Below are 8,252 nucleotides of genomic sequence, written 5' to 3' on the forward strand. Positions count from 1 at the left end.
GTATTATTAGCGTAATTTTTAGCTCTCTGTTGGTTAGTACCTAACTGTTGCATTTTCCTATATGAAGTTCTCGCTTGCTCTATTCTGCATTTGATTTCCTGTGATAAGTCCCAGTTTTCATTCACTTTCATTTTCATTTTTATTATTCTAATATCTGCCAAATTATTAGCTATATTTTTGTTTTTGCTGATGACCATCCATTGGCTTTTCTTTATATTTATTTTCAGACCCATTTGTTGCCTATGGTTCCTCACTGAATATAGGAGTGCCTGAAAATCATCCCTGTCCGTTGTTAGCAGAACTGTGTCATCAGCGTATCTCAGATTGTTGATGACTATTCCATTGGCAATTATACCTTCTGTTCTGTCTTCTACTGCTTCTATGAAGATCTTTTCTGCATACAAATTAAACAGAAGCGAAGAGAGCACGTAAGCTTGTCTAACTCCTCTCATAATTGAAATTTCTTCAGATGTCTGGTTGTTAATTATGATGCCAGGTGTATGATTTCAGTACAAATTGGCTATTATCCGAATCCGAATGTCTCGTCCATCCAGGCCTATCTTTTAGTATATACTCATTAACTTATCGTGTTGAACAGTGTCGAATGCCTTCTCATAGTCAACAAAGCAGGCATATACATCAACATACACATCCCGACATCTCTGTATAAGAACCTGAATACTAAACAGCGCCTCGCGTGTACCGAAACCACTCTTGAAAAAACTGAGATTTGCTGATGTTTTCTTCACATTTGGTATATATTCTTGAATGAACGTTTTTTAGGAACAACCTTAACACTTCTTCTTCTTCAGGTGCCGAGATCGCTTGTCGATCGTTGGCTCTCATGTTGCCCAGCATATTAACAATCATTGTCTTATTTACATCCGCACGAAATAGTTCATTACTAAATAGTTTTCCCAAACCATTGGCGTAGGTTTTTAAGCCAAGAAGTTGTACGGCGACACATACTTCTTTTTCCCAATATTTTACCTTGCATGACAAGGTGAAGTATGTCATATTTTTCTGGGTGACGCATTATATGACCAAAGTATTCCAATTTGCGCCTTTTAACCGTGTTCACTACTTCGCAACTTTTATTCAAATGTTGCAAAACCCTTTCGTTTGTGACTCTTTCTACCCAACTGATCTTCAGAATACGGCGGTAGACCCACATCTCCAATGCTTTCCGGTTCTTCAAAAGCGATTCTGTCAGGGTCCATGCTTCAACACCCTAAAGTAATACTGGGAATATATAACATCGAACCATTCTTATGGGAAGTTCCAAATTGAGATCATGACTGCAAAGGATTTTCTTAAATTTTATAAAAACTTGTTTTTGCTTTGGCAATTCTACTTTTTATTTCTGTACTAGGGTTCCAGCTTTCATTAATATGAGTAACCAGATATACAAGATAACTTACGCGTTCAACTGAGTCATTACCAATTGTTACGTTATAGTTATTATTATCTACGGTTAAAGATCTACTACCACTCGGTTCAATAATGCTTGAAGATGTTCAATTGATCCTGTCACTAACAAGGTGTCATCTGCGTATCTGATATTGTTCATAAGCACGCCATTAATGATTATGCAGGCGTTTCAGTGTAAAGATTAAGCAACAGTGGTGACAATATACAGCCTTGTCGAAGTCCACGCTTGATTTTTATTTCTTCAGAGCACTGATTCCCAACCCTAACACATGCGGCCTGGCCCCAATACAAATTTACGATGATTCATCCTGGCCCCCCAATACAACTTTAACACATGGCTCATTAAACTAATTGTTCTGTATTCTTTGTAATACTGTTGGCCTTTTTTGGTATTGCAACAAAAGTTGATTTGAGCCAGTATTTAGCTATAATTCCTGTCTTATATATACAGTTGAGCAAATTTAACAGAAGTGCGATAGGTCTATCTTCTTCCAGAGTTATTAAAACCTCTATCTGTATTCCATATTATAATCCATATTATAATCGATATTAATGACTTCCCCGTCCGTCAATCTTCCGCGAAATACAGAAGATCTTCTACTTAATTCCTAACTCCTCCTGCACGCAAGCTGGGACGTTCACATTAAATTTCAGCAGAAACTTAAAGAGCAGAAAATATTGTTTAACATATCTTTAACCAATTTTTTCTTTATGTTGTGCTGTTTCAATCGGAGATTCTCTGCGACGTCGCTCAAATTCATAATCTTTCTACTGAAAGTTATACCTAATGGGTTGGTTTCCCTGGTTAGTCTCATGTTTTCTGTTAGGGTTATCTCCCGTAATTGACGGGATCCAATTTTAAGGCGTTGCAAACTTGATTTTGGCCCTTTTCCGTTCGCCCGAATACATATGCCGGATTTATACTCAGCCATTGCCACTGCTGCTGCCGCTGCCGGAAATATTGCCCGAAATACGATATCGACGCGAGTGAGGTGTTCACATCAATTCCTTGCCAATGTCCTCACAACTCATTTGCCGAACGACTGTCAAGAATGGAATGTGACGACAGCATCGTCTTGCTCCCTTACTCACTTGCCGCTTTGCCGGCGGCAAGTGAGAGAGAGTAGTTGAATGTGAATACTTACTCGCGCTCGCGCTGCCAGTCCTTTGACTTCCATCTCGAAAACCGACTTTTGTGTTTTATACACAGACATTTCTCATATTTTTACTAACTACCTTTTTACAGATTGTAGTAGAAGGCAAAATTAAATGTAGAAGTGGTTTGGGCAGAAAGAAAAAAATCATGGCTGAGAAACTTAGAATGGTTCGAAATTACAGAAGCTGCAAAATGTAATACCTACATACGGCACAAAAGAGAGACACCATATCATTTGATGGTCGCCAACCTTCGGGATTTATTTCCAAAATCGCATATTCACGAAATAATGAATTTATTCCATTTGGCTTTGCCACACTGTATAACGTCAAACATCAATACTGTCCCGATATAAAAAAAATTATTTAAAGTGGGAATTTTGTTGCTTAGTAAATTTAAAAAAACTTTATAGGCTATAAACTTTAACACCTGCTTTTATAACTTTTCATAAGAACTTGTAAATACACATAGTGGAAACAGGGCCGCGTTTAGGTCAATTAACGCCCTAGGCAATTCTCTAGTAGCCGCCCTTCAAGCATGTACCATTTTTGCGAAAAAAAAAATTGCAAACAGATTTTTTTATTTAAATAAGAATACATAAAAATTGCCATTCCAGTTCGATCACACCAGATTTCTTTCTTGATTTTTCTTTGGAAAAATCATCTATAATGTCGTCATAATGTATCGCCTTTGTTACGTCACTTTCTATGGACAAAATCGACAAATTGTTAAGGCGTTCTTGCGTCATACTTGATCAGAAATTATTTTCATGACTATTTTAAATTCTTGACATTTTCGATAATGACCTTTCAGCGGACACGTTGGTTGGCAACTGGGAGGCACAAATAAATGCGCAAAGCAATATCAAAATTAGGCAAAATATCTTTCAATCCACTCTTCTTTAAATATTTAGATATGTTAATTATGGGCGATTAGTGATTTTATTGTGGTATCCAAATGAACCTTTAAGTGAATGCATTCATGTATGAATGATGTAGGTATCTATTAGTGCAGTCAGTGAGGGTATTTGGCTCCGAATTCTCCGAATAGCTCAAGAAACAAAGTCTACGCTATATCCTATGATGATTTTAACCTTAGACAAGGAAAGAGAGAGGACGGGTAACACTCATTTAATACACATGTTCCAAAAGTGAAGCCAGTTTTTGGTTTGTTTGTCACCAAAAACATGGCGGTCACGTCAAATATAACAATGGGTTGCCAGTGGTGAGTGTTCGTTGAAGGTTAAAATTTCATAAAAAATAAAGTAAATTCTCATCTAAAATTCGTAATAAAAACATATGTATGTATTGAAACATATGTACGTAATATGAGCAACTTAATAAAACATTTACCGTACACAAATTCTTCATTTTAAATACATTTCATGTTTTCATTTTAAATACATTTCATGTTTTCATTTTAAATACTCAATGCATAACAATACCCCAAAGATACGTCGATGATCAAAATCTCTGGTGACGGTTTGGCTTCACTTTTGGGTCATAGGATTACTCGTCCTCTCTCTTTCCTTGTCTAAAGGCGCATTTAAATCAAAGCGAACACGAACGAACGAACGAAGGAACGAATTCGTAGGTGTTCGCTTGATCATTCGTTCGCTACAAAGTAGGGCCATTTACATTGAAGCGAACGTTCGCATTCGTTGATGATCCGAAGTGCATATTGCCCGCAGATGTATAGATGGGCCAGTCACATTGTGTTTTAAGTTTATTGTCCTGTTTCTTGCTGGGTAAATTTTAATCTTGTTGGGTAATAGCTTATAAAATGCAATGTGTGTTCTGTAAGGAAAAAAATATGTCATATTCATAAATATAAGTAAAAATTTTGATACGACTTCAATAATTTCATCTTGTTCTGTTTCTATGCTATAATAATTATCTATGTATTTAATTTAAACAATTTGATTTTAATAATTAAAATAAAATAAAAATTATTTCCAGACTCAAAAATAATTTATTCAGGTATTTTTTATTATTTTGTTGAAAATTTTGATGATAAGTTTTATTTATTAATATTTTATTTAAATCTGGCATTATCAACTAAAGTTGGAAATAAATAAAACGTCCAAAAATGTCTAGCCATTATAAATTCATATTTCTTCTTCTTCTTCTTAAGATGCCGTGCATTTCTGCGTAGGCTTCCACTGTAAATTGTCTTGTTTATAAAATATTACTGTAATTTATTAAAATATTATATTTTTAGCATTGCAAAGCATTTCATAGCCGTGGATTCTTGTCCACTGGGGATTACGCAGCCATGACATCTTTTTCCCAGACCCCTCTTACCCTCTATCTTTGTATATCAGTTGCTGAAAAGTGTATCGTTCCCCTCGTAATATATGCCCCAAGTATGCAGTCTTCTTACTTTTAACATAATTAAAAAGTTCCCTATCCTGTAAACCCGCTCTTCTTAGTACTTAATCGTTTCTGACTCTGTCCGTCCATGATATTCTAAGCATTCGACATAGGCACCACATTTTAAACACTTCAAATTTGTTAATGGAATTGGCCTTTAACGTCCATGCTTCCATTCCGCACAAGAGCACAGGTCAAATGTAACACTTTTTAGCATATAAATTACTGACAAAAGATTTGTAATCATATTTCTAATAATGACAAAAGTAATGACAAAAAAAATTACCTTCTTAAAATAATTTTGAATTCAACATATCTAGGTAGGTAGGTAGTACCTGTATAATGTGCTTCGAACTAATGCACGCAATCTGTATCAGGAGACAGGTAGTTGGTATTATACGCTGTTTGAGGGAGCATAGAGAATAATATATTAAAGAACCAGCTTTCCTAAAAATCCTTCCTCGAAAAAGTTGCTTGCTCTTGGTATTATGACTATATTATGTTCAAATAATAAATTGTAAAATTGGTGTATCAAAATAAATTTGCTTTTAATTAATTTTAGCAATTAATTTCATTTGCTTACCTCATTAGTCTCTCTGGGTTGAAATTTATCCAATAAAAACATTAGGCTTTTAAAAGCAAACTACGTTGAACCCTCTTTTTTGTCTTTCTCGTCTAAATAATGCCAGAAGCTAATTCATTTTTTTAGTTCAGAGACATCACAACCCATTCTTATAGAAATATTATATCAAGCATCAGTTTTTCTGTTTATTATTTTATATAGCTTCGATTTCGGGTTTCATATGCATTCTTCATTTCTATATAACTCAATTAATTGAAGTATCTATTCATTGGTCCATTCCATATTGCAAAATTATGTTTTCACGTCTACACAATAAACAACCCTCTCAAACTAATGTTTGTAAATAAATTAAATCAGTACTTTAAACGAATTCGTTCGCTACTGTCTATCCACTGTCCACATTGAACAACGATATCCTTTGATGATTCGCTAACTTACCGACATCGGTTGGAACATGTGCGAATGCGAACGAATTCGTTCGGTCGTGCTCGATTCGCTGTACAAATACAATAAAGTTAACGAACGAATTCGTTCGTTCGTTCGTGTTCGCTTTGATTTAAATGCGCCTTTAGATTTTAACTTAGGGATGGTTTCCACCCGTTCTCGGGGGTGGAATTTTTTTTGTCAAACTAACACCGGAAGTGGCCAGAGAACCTAATGCTAAGCAATAACTGTTTTATAAATTTTTTTGAAAACTCAATACTTTTTGAGTTATTCGTGGTTAAAAATTTGCCATTTTTATTGAAAAATTACACTTTTCGGAGACTGTTTTTTGGGAATACCATAAAAATTGGGCATCTAACGAAAAAAACTATATAAAACATTTTTGTAATTTATGAAAAATCAGAGAGATTCATTTTTTCATAAATCTTCTAGTTTTAATAAAAAAAAGAGATAGTAGGTGAAAAAAGATTTTTTTTGGTGCATGCTCAAACCGGTTTATTCAACTTAAAATAACAGAGAAATTGTCGATTTTAGGGGTATAATGCTACGAATACCTTTTGTAGTGCTTGAAAAGACCTTTAAAACGAGAACTGTTAAATAATGTCGGTTAAATTCAAACTAAGCGAAGTATGGTGCAAAAAACTTATGACTAATGTATTTTAAGCAAAAATGAGAAGTATATTTAACCCCTCATCCACCAGAATTTAAATGCATCGTTTTTCTTCTAGAATACCTTCTACTATAGTGTTATTTCTATATTCAAAAAGTTGGACGGGTTTAAAATAAATGGTTTTTTAAAAGAATATGATCAAATTATAGAGCGCATTTTTAAATTTTCTTAAAAATCTTCCTTTTTCTCCATGTAATTCGAAAGTGATAAAGAGATACGTAAAAAAATACCTTACAAAAATGTAGGTTTTCATTTAGATAACAATTTTATTTTTCTTTCATTTAAAGGAAGATTAAAAAAAAATTTAAAAATGCTTTCTATATTTGATCTTATTTTTTTCAAAAACCATACATTTTAAACTCGTCCAACTTGTTGAACATAGAAATAAACTATAGTAAAAGGTATTGTAGAAGCAAAACGATGCATTTAAATCTGTGTATCTGTGTATCTTAAAATACATTATTCTTCCTTTTTTGTTGCATCATCTTGCTTAGTTTGAATGTAATCGAAATTTAACAGTGCGGTCGTTTGAAAGGTCTTTCAGGCAGTACATACTTACAAAAGATATTGATAGCATTATACCCTTAAAATCGGCCATTTCTCTGTTATTAAGTTGAACACACCCATTTGAGCATGCACAAAAAAAATTTCTTTTCACCTAGGTACCATATCTCTTTTTATGGTATCACTAGAAGACTTATGAAGGAACGAATCTCTTTGATTTTTCATAAGCTACAAAAATGTTTTATATAGTTTTTTTCGTTAGAAGCATAATTTTTAAGGTATTCGCAAAAAACCGTCCGAAAGGGCGACATTTTTCAATGAAAATGGCAAATTTTCAACCACGAATAACCCAAAAGGATTCAGTTTAAAAAAATTATAGTACAGTGCGCCCGCCACCTTTGCGGTGCTGCCAACGGCGCAATAATCCCTAAATGTACGACTTCTATCCTTTTTGAATGAATAGTGTTAAGAAAATGCAATTTGTTTTCTAGAAATGAATGGCCACATTATATTCCATTGATGGTACTATGTACTTAAATGATATTCGATTTTAATTTTTATATACAAATATTTTTTGTACAGTATTTTTGTAGCTCTCTCATAATTCGCCGCCCTACGCAACTGCCTCTATTGCCTAATGGATAAAGCAGCCCTGAGTGGAAAACGTGGAAAATTTAATGGAACCTTTTAAATTTACTCAGCAAAAAAGAAACAGGAACAATTAGTTATGCAACTATCTTCACAACTTTACCAAAAATATAAAGTGAGGTTAGATTTTGTTTTGATTCATCACTAGTTTTGCAATTCAAGTTGTGTAAGTAAAATTAACTATTTCTAGAAAGATTATACGTACCTACTGTTCAGTTAATTCCTGGAAAAGGTTTCAATTTAACAATTTCTCTTCGTTTTCAGCAAAATGTCCGCAGAGTGACATTCAACATCGCGCTGAAGCAGGAAGCAAATAACCTAAAAATCCCTACTGAAAGTTCTTGTACTGTCTTCCCTTCATCTCAATTTTTTACGTCAATATGTCCTAATCGAAGATATTTTTCTACACGCCGTTTATTTATTCCTTAGGAAATCGACATTGTA

At 33.9% G+C, this 8,252-nt stretch overlaps 1 protein-coding gene across 2 annotated transcripts in view; it reads right to left on the minus strand.

Moving 5' to 3' along the window:
- LOC126889282 (cytochrome c oxidase assembly factor 6 homolog) overlaps positions 1-8,237 on the minus strand; it is a 33,988-nt gene extending 25,751 nt beyond the window's left edge. For both annotated transcript variants that reach the window (XM_050657401.1, XM_050657403.1), the window contains exon 1: positions 8,014-8,237. The gene's annotated coding sequence lies outside the window, so the exon portion shown is untranslated. The remainder of the gene's footprint in view (positions 1-8,013) is intronic.
- Between the last annotated feature and the right edge of the window lie 15 nt (positions 8,238-8,252).

Source organism: Diabrotica virgifera, chromosome 8, assembly GCF_917563875.1.
Source record: "Diabrotica virgifera virgifera chromosome 8, PGI_DIABVI_V3a".
In the NCBI taxonomy this organism is placed as follows: domain Eukaryota; kingdom Metazoa; phylum Arthropoda; class Insecta; order Coleoptera; family Chrysomelidae; genus Diabrotica; species Diabrotica virgifera.